The sequence below is a fragment of the Halichoerus grypus genome, chromosome 9, assembly GCF_964656455.1.
Source record: "Halichoerus grypus chromosome 9, mHalGry1.hap1.1, whole genome shotgun sequence".
In the NCBI taxonomy this organism is placed as follows: Eukaryota; Metazoa; Chordata; class Mammalia; order Carnivora; family Phocidae; genus Halichoerus; species Halichoerus grypus.
Window position 1 is genome coordinate 86,691,667 of NC_135720.1, and position 13,244 is coordinate 86,704,910.

At 37.9% G+C, this 13,244-nt stretch overlaps 1 long non-coding RNA gene across 3 annotated transcripts in view; it reads right to left on the bottom strand.

Moving 5' to 3' along the window:
- Positions 1-293: 293 nt before the first annotated feature.
- LOC118545575 (uncharacterized) overlaps positions 294-13,244 on the bottom strand; it is a 43,026-nt gene continuing 30,075 nt past the window's right edge. For all 3 annotated transcript variants that reach the window (XR_013440943.1, XR_013440942.1, XR_004922151.2), the window contains exon 3: positions 294-601. This is a non-coding gene — a long non-coding RNA (uncharacterized LOC118545575). The remainder of the gene's footprint in view (positions 602-13,244) is intronic.

Here is a 13,244-nt window from a genome sequence, read left to right on the forward strand (position 1 = left end):
TGTTGGTTATTTAAATATATATGTATGTACAAAGATAAAGAAGCATTAGATTCAATACTTAGTTTCTCAACCATCCTCTACCTACAAGAGACTGCTGAGTTACACTGAATTACAAAGCAAATAAAAATCATTTGGTGGGAACCAGGAATGTTGTCTGTGTTTTCTCTACATCCTCAGTTTTATTTAACTGATTTAAACTTTTCTTTCATTGACTGAGAGAGGAAGAGGTGATTGTTTTATAGCAGTCTTCACCCAATGTTAAAAAATGAAATAAAATTGCACCAGACCAGTGAAACAGGCAAGCAAGACATTATTCAAGACTATTGCAATAGGGTAGAAGCACTGAACTCAACTCTTCTGAAACACATGGCAGAGAGTCCCTAAGTGCTCTGTGAGCTACTGGAAAAGGTAGTAGAGGATCATGGGGGAAGTTTGGTCAATGTGATTAGGCCATCTGTATTTGTTCATTGTTCCAAGGTAGGCTCCTACACTTCCCTGGAGACAGAGAGACAGGGGCACCAATCTCTTTGATGATTATACTTCAAAGGGATGGCTCTCAGGTACTTGAGAAAGACATTCCTGAGTTTTAGAAAATATCCATCTGAAAGAGAAAGAGAAAGAATTACAGTTGCAAGTTTACTAAAGTAAATGTTCTAAGAAATGGGGAGTCAGGAGCCTATAGTCAGAAAAAAAAAATGTCTAAAGTTTAATAAAGTGGAAGGGAACATTAAGGCCCTCTTGGTCACCACACATTAACTTATCATTCCTAGACCACTCCTTTACTTTTACTTCTTTTTCTTTTCTTTTTTTCCTTTATGACCTCAAGACTATATATCTTGACTCAATGCAATGCCCACTATGACACTTTACTTAGAAGTTTCAAAAATATGTGCTTTCTCTATACTTAAAGATGCCAAAGTCATGCAAACTGAACCTACACTGACTGAGGAGATCTCTGAATAATAATGAGGGAGACTCAAAGGGGGTAATATAAGGGATGCAAAGGATTTGATAACATTTGGCTTGAAGTCCTGAAAGCAAACCATATTGCTATTCAAATACATGATTTTGCCTCAGAGTTTCTTTATAACTATATAGAATATCACTTGCATTCTAAGTATAGTACATACTCAGTAATAATTTATTGAATCAAATCTTGTTTATTACCGTGGAGTTATATCTCTTATTTCTTCTTTCCACTCCATGTTATGTTGTATTTCCTCTAACGTGGCAGGTTTCTCTATTTATTTATACATAGAGAAAAACAAACCAAACAACTAGGAATTTTCTTCATTGATCTTATGATTATTTTATTATTTATATTATTTACTTAATAGCATATTAATATTCATATAAATACAAATATTATACATAATTATTATATTATATATAATTATATATTATTATATTTTATTATGTAATTATATAATGTTTACTTATTATATAATATTTACATTAAATATATATTATATGTAACATATACTATTAACAGAGTTATATTAAACAGTATTATTATTTCTTTGTCATATAATTATCATATGTGATATAATTACATATTTATAATATAAATATTATTATATTTATTTATTATTTATATTCTTTTATTTATTATTATTTATTACCAATAGTTATATGTTTTCAGATTTACATTTCTATATATTTAATTCCTATAGTCTTCAACAAGAACATTTTTGGATATAAAATAATAGGAAATTAAAAATACCTTTATATTTTAAAATTTCTTCAGCAGTTAGTGTTTCCAACTGAGATTTGTTGTGTTTTCTTTACTTACTATTGTTTTCTTAGTTTCATTTTTAAAGAATAATATAGTTTAAAACTACTTCTTTATACATATTCTCATTTAATATTCACAAATAAAGTAAATGAACCTTCTTTAATTTCATATTTGGGTAAGTAACAGAGAAGAGACTCAAACTCAGTTTCTGTCTTCTCCCTCGGATATCCCAGTGATTTTAAAATTTGGCAGTGGTGGGTCTGCAGCCTGAGGGGAAATATAGTTGGCTGAGAAAACTGGCCGAGTCTTCCTTTTAAAGTGTTGGTATAAGAAAAATGCTTTCAGAGTCATAAAAAATAAATTTTAAATTTTTATTTAGAACAAAGCTTTATCACCTGGATGGAACCTGTTAGTCTTATAATATTCTGTAATGTTGAAAGGAATTTATTTGGTCATTCTTTGCGTGTATTCATTTTGTTATATTTTGGATTAAAGAAAAGAGAAACCTTTGGTAAAATTTGTTTGTAATTAAGATTTAAGATAAGACATATATACTATTTTATTTTCACTTGATTCACTCATTTATTAAAATAGTATTGCACATTTCACTCACCCCAAAATTTCTTTGTATTAAGGCACACATATTCATGTGTTATCATTTAATTATCCTTATTACAATATTATTCATGTTGTATCCTCCCATGCAAAGTGAAGTGTTGAACAATTTTCTAACTAATTCAATTAATTTATGCACCCAGTCTAGATAAATTGAACCAATAAAACCACTTTCATTTGGAACAAGTTTATTTATCTTCATTACCTGAATAATTGTCCCTATACTCCATTCAAATTTGCCTATGGAGAAACCACATTCTGAATTAAGAAACAACATGTTAAGATGTTGAGTCACCTTCAAAAGGAATTAGAAAAAAGCATCCTCAAATTATAAACATCTTTCATTTTCAACTCTTTTCTAATGAATCCTTTAATTTTTTTTATGTATAATTTAAAAATGTATTTCCCATCTGTACTGAAAGCCTGTCAGCCAAGTTTCAGTCCAAGAGGAATTTTACTGTAAAAATGTAATTTTTAAAACAAAAATTTTATGGATAAGTGTCTATGATCATATTTATATTTGTCTATATATTGATTGATATACCTACAATTCTATTTCAATCCACAAAAAGGTATCTTATATTGATATTTTTAAACACTATGAGTAAAATTTTACTCCACCTTTGAATATTTTCCCTGTTCTGTTACAGTTGTAGAATAATTTAAGGCACAGAAATAATTCATTCTCTCTTAAGGAACCACACTCAGTCCTGCTATTATCACATTAGTATATATGGGGACTAGGAAAATTTAGTGTTTGCTTTAAATTTTATACTTTTAGGCTTTTCACATTACTGTAATGCAACCCCATTTTATTTCCTTCTATAAAGATAGATACAAACATGTATTAAATATACAATACATTTCATTGTTATCAATTGCAGTAGAGAAGAGTGACCTTCTTGGTAGTGACCCTGAAATAGAAGATAGTGAGCCCAAATGACCATTGAGAGTTTATATGCATGGCATCAAAACATCATACAGGCATTTAATATACAGCTCTCAGATCTCATTTTCCATGTGACACTAATGACCTGTATTTAAATCCATTCCTAGGTTCTCTGTGGTCATAAGCCTTCTGTGGCATACTGTTGAAATAAACAAACAAATCACACAAACGATATATACCTCATTCATTATTTAAATGCCTTATGAGTGAACAAAATTATTGTCCTTATGCAACAGCAGATATATTGTGTCCAGATGTAGAACAAAACTACATCATTTTTTTTTTTTTAAAGATTTTATTTATTTATTTGAGAGAGAGAGAATGAGAGAGAGCACATGAGAGGGGGGAGGGTCAGAGGGAGAAGCAGACTCCCTGCCGAGCAGGGAGCCCGATGCGGGACTCGATCCAGGGACTCCAGGATCATGACCTGAGCCGAAGGCAGTCGCTTAACCAACTGAGCCACCCAGGTGCCCAAAAACTACATCATCTTAATACCACTATTTGAATATCATATTGACATAGAAATAGAAATTTCCATTGAATTTCAGATAATTGATATGAGGTTGGTATTAATTTGTGAAAGTCAATTTTGACATATTTTTGGAGATAGCTGAATTCTTAGCCAAATATATGCTTGTTCATTTTATATCTATTTCTGAGACATCTATTTATTTTTATTTTTGTTCTCTACATGCCAGATGGGCTCGTTGGCTCTTTAGCATTCATTAAAAAAACAAACAAACAACAACAAAAAAAACACACAAACAAAAACAAGAACAAAAAAAAACCCGCAATGTGGGCAGACTGTTGGTGTCTTGGCAGGGTTTGGTAGGACATATAGTTGAAAATGGATTTCATGCAGGACAAACCTTGTTTCCTATTTGCAAATGAAACAATTTTAGTGCAAGGTTTACATTTTATGCAACATGAATTGACATGGAAACTCCGATTATAGTAGTGAGATGCTATTTTTTTTTTTCAAATTAAGTAGGACTACTCTTGGAAAACACAAACTTTCTAGTGAGTCGTGCCTTACTTTGGTTATTTAGATGGCTAAAGATAACTCAAATTAGAGATTAACTAAACTGTTAATATGGTATGCATAATGGTTTTGAATCCTTTTAAACTTTTATCCAGGATACCATGACCTGATGAATGGAAGAGAAAAACTGCACTTAGAAATGTCAGTGACTCTATTAGCAAAATTCACTGTCTATTCACATTATTCAGTGCTTCATTTACAAACAGATCTGCTACTTTCATCTTTGTAAGCTGAGGAATCATTGTTTTTTTTCCTCCTCTCATCATGTACCTCATATTATTCCCTCATCAGTGCCGGCTATTATAGATGCTATTCACCGTTGACTAAACCAACAGGATGAACCATGGCTTTGTCAGTAGCTCAGTTTCAAAAACTCTCTTCTATTCTACAAAAATAAAATTTCTGTGTCATTGTTAAAAAATGTCTCAACATAAGTGGCATAATATGTGGCTACCATAAGAAATACACTTCTCAGATGTCCTAGTGAGGGGCATAATTGACTGCTAGCCCCAGCTGCCAGTCTGAAATTCATCATCACACCACATTCATTTTGAGGCTGGGCTCCCCAAGAGCTGCTCCCAGCCAGTGACTGAATGTAGAAGGTATGCTAAGGCAGGCCTATTCTATGAGACTTGGGACTCCTCTGATGGATGACTTTGGCTTGAAAACTTGAGCTTTTTGAAACTTTTTAGAATTGCACTGCAGACTATGACTCTTCCTTGCCTCTCTCCTTGACAGGGATCAGACTTATCAGAGTTTAATGGCTCTTACAGCCTCCTCTAGATCCCTCCCATTTTCCCTCACTAGCACTTCCCCCGGTGAAGACCCTGCACATCTAACCCCGTCTTGGCATCTGCTTTTGGGAGAACCCAGACTAACACAGGTGGAACTGAGGAAACAGATATTAAGATGGGAATTTGGGACTAGTTCATTCATCACCTAACAGGCAAAGAGAACACCATCCTGGCTGGTAGGTGGGGCATGAGAATTTCTTGCTTAAAGTCGAACCCCGATTGCTAAAAATTTTACTACCAGTACCTTAGCAAATGTTCATATGGAAAGAAATGATTTTGCAGGTGTGACTATTTGGACATTTCAAAGATAATGATGTAAAAAATGCCTTGCCTACAAAGAGAGTGGAGTTAGCTGACTACTAAGTTGTATTAACCACCTGATGAGGGCTAATGAGAACTAAGGATCATTAACAGGCAGTTAATGGCAAACTGTGAAAGTAAGAGGTTGTCTTTGGTAACTTACAAAGCAGACTTACCTCTTGCAGGAGAAGAGTTCACAGGCTGGAGCAGCAGGGTAACAATATAAGAAATTAGCAAAGCTGAAGAGATATTTGAGTGCTCAGCCAATGCGAAAGCCAGTGCTCTAGTATGGAAATCCTGAGGCCCAAAAACTTGGAATGGGTCACCTAAATGGAGGCCTCTGAGCATCTTGCAGGACCCCAAGAAACTTCTGGGCTTGCAGAGGTTAACCCACCTTTCTCTAGTAAGAGTTAGTACGTCTGTTGTGTTGAAAGACACTGCAGAGGCCTAGGAAGAATTGATATTTCCTGCCATCACCCCAAGAGCTCTTCCAAACTCTTTTCTTGGTTTTCACGCTGAAAACCAGAGTTAAATCTCAGCATAACATGGGATATTATGAGCCTGAAAGAGATTATACACTGAAAGGGTTGTTAGAATTTGGTAGCATGTACATGCAAGAGACAGGAAAGTATCGCTTGGAGTAGATTTTGAGCTAGCTTGATCAAAGGGCGTAAAATATACAAATGGATGTCAAAATTCATTGATTTGAGGGCATTTTCTCAGAATATGAGATTTGATGTTCTAGAAAAGTTTCCAGAGTGTGAGGCAAATGTGCTGCTATGGTGGTGGCTCTTTGAAATCTGGGGGAGACCATGACTCTGATGGTTAATTTTATGTGCTGAGGTGATTGGGACAAGAAATGTTCAAATACTGGTTAAACATTACTTCTGAGTGTGTGTTTGTGAGTGTGCTTGGAAGACATTAGCATTTGAATTAGTGAACTGAGTAAAGCATGTAATCCTCCCCAATGTGGGTGGGCATCATATAATCTGTTGAAGACGTGAATAGAATAAGAAGTCAAAAAGTTGAATTAGTGCTCTACCTTACTACTGAGCTGAGACATCAATATTTTGCCTTCAGAGATCTTGAGGTTCTCAGGCCTTCAGACTTGGACTGCAGTCCACACCATTGGCTTTCTGGCTCTCAGGCCTTTCAGTTATACCACCAGCTTTCCTAGGTCTCCAGTTTGCAGATGGCAGATCAAAAGATTTCTCAGTTTCCATAATCACATGAGCCAATTCTTTATAATATATCTCATATTCTATCGATTCTGTTTCTCTGAAGAACCCTAACTAAGACAGAGTTTGGCACCAGGAGTACTTGAAACATAAAAACAAAGAGTCACAGTCCCTTGATCAATTACCAGACTTGAGCTAGTTTATAGATCCAGAACCCCTTGAATGAAGGGAGGTTAGATGCCCTGGAGGAAGAAACCCAGTAGACTACCAAAAATTTATAATGCTAATCTTTCCTCTAGCTGTCCCCATGGGACCTTTTACTAGGGTAACTGCTTTGGGGAAAAAGAAATAAGCTGATCTTTCAGGAACTACTGGACTCTGGCTCTGAGCTGACACTGATTCTAGGAAACCTAAATCATCACTGTGGCCTCCCAGTAAGAGTAGAGTCTTACGGAGGTCAGGAGATTAATGCATTTTTAGCTTAGGCACATCTTACAATGGGTCCAGTCAGTCCCCAAACCCATTCTGTGGTCATTTCCTGAGTTCCAGAATGTATAATTGAAATAGATCTACTCAGCATCTGGCAGATTCCTCACAATTGTTCCCTTACCTATGGATTCAGGGCTATTATGGTGGGAAAGGACAAGTGGAAGCCGCTAGAACTTCCTCCATCGAGGAAACTAGTGAACCAGTATTACATTCCTGGAACAGTTGCATATATTAGTGCCATCATCAAAGACTTGAAGGATGTGGGGGTGTTGATACCCATTGTATACCCATTTGACTTACCTATTTGGCCTGTGCAAAAGACAGATGGAGAATGACAGTGGCTGATAGTAGGCTTAACCAGGTGCTGACTCCAATTGCAGGTACCATACCAGATGTGGTTTCATTGCTTGAGCAAGTTAACATGTCCCCTAGTAACTGGTATGCAGCTATTGATCTGGCAAATTCTTTTTTGCCATTCTTGTCAATAAGGTATACCAGAAACAGTTTTCTTTCAGTTGGCTAGCAATATAACTTCACTGTTCTATTTTATATCAACTTTCCAGGCCTTTGTCATAATTTTCTTCTCAGGAATCTTGGTCATCGTTCCCTTCTACAAGATATCACACTGTTGACATTAGGCTGATTGGACTCAGTGGGCAAGACATAGCAACTAGTCTGTAGTTATTGGTAAGACATTTTCATGCTAGAGGGTGAGAAATAAATCCAACAAAAATTCAGGAGACTTCTACCTTGGTGGAATTTCTAGGGGTCCAGTGGTGTGAGGCATGTGGAGATGTCACTTTTAAGGTAAAGGATATGTTGTTGCATCTGACTCTGCCCATGACCAAAACAGAGACACAATGCCTAGTGGGCCTCTTTGGATTTGGGAGACAACATAGTCCTCATTTAAGTGTGTTATCATTGTCCATTTACTGAGTGATCCTAATAGCTGATAGTTTTGATTGGGACACAGAGCAGAAGGCTCTGCAACAGGAACAGTCTGCTGTGCAAGCTGCTCTGCAGCGGGGCCCTAAATTCCTGCAGATCCAATGGTGCTTGAAGTGTTGGTGGCAGCTAGGGATGCTGTTTAGAGCCTTTGACAGATCCCTATAGGTCAAGTGCAGTATAGACCCTTAGGAATTTTTAGCAAAAACCCACCAATCTCTGCAAGTAACTACTTTCTTTTCAGAGAAAGCTTTTAGTCTACTACTGAGCCTTTGAACTATGGATCACCAAGTCACCAGGTGACCTGAGCTGTCTATCATGAGCTGGCTGGTATCTGACCCACTAAGCCATAAAAATTAGCATGCACAATAGCACTGCATCATCAAATGGAAGTGCTATATATGTGGTTGGGCCCGAGCAGGCCCTGAAGGCAGAGGTAAGTTACACAAAGAAGAGGTCCAAATGCACAGATTCCCTACATCTACTGCACAGCTTTCTCTCTTCCACCCTCAACCCATGGCTCTAGGGGAGTTCCCTATGAGCAGTTAACAGAGGAAGAAAATATTCAGGTCTGGTTTACAGATAGGTCTGCAATCTTTAAATGATATGCAGGCATTACCTGAAAGTGGACAGCAGCATCATTGCAGCCCCTTTCTGGGATATCCTTGAAACTAGATAAAGAGAAATCTTCCCAGTGGGTAGAACTTTGGGCAGGACATCTAGTTGTTTATTTTGCTTGGAAGGAGAAAGGGTTATATGTGTGATTATGCACCAATTCATGGGGCTGTGTCCATGGTTTGGTTGTGTGGTCAGGAACTTAGGAACAAGACTGGAAAATTGGTGACAAGGAAATTTAAGTAGGTGGTATATGGATAGACCTCTCTGAGTGGTCAAAAAAAGTTAAGATATTTATAACCCATGTGAATGCTCACCAAAGGGTGACCATAGCAAAAAAGAATTTTAATAACCAAATGGATAGGATTACCCATTCTATGGATACCAGTCAGTTTCCTTTCCCAGCCATCCCTGTCATCGCCCAATGGACTCATGGATAAAGTGGCTATTTGGCAGGCATGGAGGTTATGAGTGGGCTCAAGAAAGTGGATTTCTATTCATGAAGGCTGACCTGGCTACTACCATTGCTAAGTGCCTAATTTGCAAGCAGCAAAAACCAATATTTAGTCCCCAATACGGCATCATTCTCTAGGGTCATCAGCCAGCTACTTGGTGGAAGGTTGATTACATTGGACCCCTTCCACCATGGAAACATTTTTTGTTCTTACTTCAATGGACCCCTGCATACAGATTTTCCTTTTCTGCACACAATGCTTCTGCCAAAACTACTACTTATGGACTTACAGAATGCATTATCCACTATTACGGTTTTCTAAACACCATTGCTTCTGATAAAATAATTCCATCCAGAGCAAAAGAAGTGTGGCAATGGGTTTATGCTCATAGAAATTACGTCTTTTCATGTTACCCTCCATCCTGAAGCAGCTGATATGATAGAATGGTGGAATGGGCTTTGGGAGACCAGTGCCAGCAAAGTGGCAATACCTTGCAGGGCTGGTGTAAGGTTTTCTTAAAGCCTGCATATGCTCTGAATCAGCATTGGGTATGTGGTGCTGTTTCTACCATTCTCTAAGGGTATGATTAGAATTGATATAATTGACAATTGGACTAGCCTCCAGACTAGACCCCTGGCATATAGGTAAGAGATCACGGAAGGAAGCCTAAATAAAAACCTTTGAAACTGCCTCTGTGACCAAGATAGTAAATCAAAAATAATACTGAAACTGAAATGGGAAAGATAAATGTGAATAACAAAGTCAAATCCTGAGAGGATACGGGATTTGTGATTCTTTTTTTTTTTTTCTTTTTTTTTTTTTTTTTTTTTTGAGAGAGAGAGATCACAAGCAGGGGGGAAGAGTAGAGGGAGAAGCAGATTCCCTAATGAGCAGGGAGCCTGACGCGGGACTCAATCCAGGACCCTGGGCTCATGACCTGAGCCGAAGGCAGACCCTCAACTGACTGAGGGGATTTGTGATCCTTATTATATAATATAGCTATTCAGTATTCCAGTCTTGCCCTACAGAAGCTTGGAAACCTTGTAGAAGCTTGTACACTAACGCTGGGTTAACTAAGTAACATGACTGGTCCCAGTTGGTGTGATGAACACAGTATCATCTGAGAGCAGATTAATAAGGTCTCAGGTACATGGGATATGGCCATCGATTTTGTAATTATGTATGTATTTTTTAATTATTCCCATTCTGATCAGAAAAAAGGATCAGGAATAGTTTATATTTAAATGGGATATAAAAGAATATTCACTTATAGTTTTATGCAAGTCTAAGCAAACTTTCCTTGCCCCTATCATAATATAATCTAAAAAAATCTGGAATGCTTGGATATTCCACAGGACAGACAGCATATTGATCTATTACGTGGATAATATAACATTATGCTAATTAGATGGAATGAGCAAAAAAAATTTTAGGGCACTGGAAATCTTGTTAAGATACAGGAGATCCAGAGGGTAGATTAACTCTATGAAGATTCAGGGACCAGTACTTTAGTGGAGTGTCTAGGGGTCAGGGGCATGCCAGGATATCCCAGGAAGTAAAAGAAAAATTGCTATACTTTCTGGGTCCTATCACATAGAAGGAACCATAGACTCTGATGGGCCCTTTGGATTTGGATCCAGCACATTCCACATCTAGAAATATTGCCCCAGCCCATATACTGGATATTATGGAAATCTGCTAGCTTCAGATGACATCTGAAAGAGGAAAGGGCTGTGCAGCAGTTCTAGGCTAAAGCACAAGAAGCTCTGCTGCTTGGGCCATATAATCTGGCAGACCCTAAGGCATGGTGGTATCAGTGGTGAAAGACCATATAATATGCAGCTTATGGCAAGCTCCACAACAGTTGCACCAACACCATTCCTCAAACTCACAACCTGACCATAGAGGAGATCCCCACACCACATGAACAGCTGAAGGAGGAGAAAAAGTCTGAGTTTTGAGTATAGTTTGGGTGCAAGCTAAAAATGATGGTGGTCGCATTACAGCAATATTCAGGGGTGGCCTTGAAATGACAGTGGGGAAGAAAAAAAATATATATATATGGGGGAGTGTGGGTGTGAAGACTTTTGTTTTGCATGTTAGGACCCACAAAAAAGTATTTGTCATGAAGGATACATTTAACCACAAAATTGAGGAAATGGCTAGGTAGTTGACATTAGTCAATCTTCATCATTGACCACCCCAACTCCGGGACAATGGGTATGTGAACAAAGTGGCCACAGTGGCAGAGATGGAGACTAGTCTTAGCCTAATAGCAACTTACTGAGGTTGATAGAACTTGTAGCAACAGAGACCAATACTATAGAGATCAATACTAAGATTTGCTAAAGAAGACCAATCAGCCATTTTGTGGCAACTCAACTATACTGGACCCTCTCTATTCAGGAAGGGTCAGCAGTTTGTCCTCCTAAAGAGAGATGTATATTTTAAGTACAGAATTGCTTTTCTTTTTGAGTTTCAGCCACTGCTGCTAAGCAGAAGGCATGGTCCACAAGCATAGATCCCACACATCACAGCATTTGATCAGCTGAGTAACTTTGCAATGAAGGAGGTTCAGGAGACAGACAACTATCATGGGATCCACAGGTTGTATTATACACTTGACCATGCAGAAGCAGCCAGTCTCATACAATTACAGAAAAACCTTTTAACAACAGAGCTAAAGTGCCATTTCAGAGGCAAAACCCTGAAAAGATGGCTGCCACCCTTCAGGATGCAGTATATGCATGACATGAGAGGTCTCTACACAGTTGTGTCCCCTGTAGAAAGAATATATGGATCTTGTAATCAAGCGGGGAGTACAAGTGATAGCGTATCATCACCTCCAGTGACCACTGGGAGATTTTGTTCTCCTGTTCCTGAATTCCTGGGCCCTAGAGTTACGCTCTTGCCAGAGGACACAATGAAGTTCCCACTGAACTATATACATTACTAGGCTGCCAGGGCACTTTGGACACCTTGTTCCTAGGCACCAGGAAACAAAGAGAGGAGTCATCATCTGAAAGGTGTAATTGATCCTGATCTATAGGAGAGGTAGGACTGGATTTCACAACAGAACAGGAATAAGTGTATTTGGAACTTAGGTGATCCACTTGGGTATTTTCTGCTACTTGTTCTCCCCAGTGTTACACGTGAACAGATAACATACAGCAATACTGACTTGAGAAGGATGTGGTAAGCAAGAATTAGATCCCTCAAAAATGAAAGTTAAGATAGCATCATCAGGTTAGTTATCAAGAATTTCTAGTTCTTGGGGTTCCTGGGCAGCTCAATAAGTTAAGCGTTGGCCTTTGGCTCAGGTCATGATCCCAGAGTCCTAGAATCAAGCCCCATGTCCTGTAGGGCTCCCTGCTCAGTGGGGAGTCTGCTTCTCCCTCTCCCTCTGCCCCTCCCCTCACTGTGCTCTCTCTCTCTCTCTCTACCTCTCTTTGTGTCAAATAAATAAAATAAAATAAAATGTAAAAGAATTTCTAGTTGATGATATCTGAGGGTGAATGATATTTGGAAAGGATTATGGAAGGAGAAAATGAGTTGCTGGTCTGAGATTGGGTTGTGGCTCATCCCACAAACGTCTAGTTTCCCCTCAGGAAGAGAGTCCCGCGGGGATCATGGGGTGGATGATCCTGGACTCCTGTGAGACAAGTTGTATACTGTAGCTGCAATGGAAATATACAATTTACATCTCCTCCTGTGAGGAGCAGGAATGACATTCTGAAGCTGTCTCAGTCTTTTCTGGGTCCCTCATCACTTTTCTTACCTAACATTTCCCCTGATAAATCTCTTGCACAGCCAATACTGTCTCAATGTTTGCTTCTCAGAGGACCAGACTAACATTTGGTAGAGACTTAAGTGTTTGCTGGTGTCCCCATACTTTGTATTTTTTACATATCTCTGTTCTTCACTTATTTTACCATATTACTATGATTTATTTCTGTGTCTAGAGTCCCCTCAAATTATTTAAATTAATCATGTAAAAAAGGCTTTATTTGTTCCTTCAATGCTCTAAGAACTGTTCCTAGAACATTCTCAAATATGCTTGTTAATAAAAATTTAAATCTATAAATGATCAAATTATGCATAAGCATTATAAATTAACAATTAAGAAA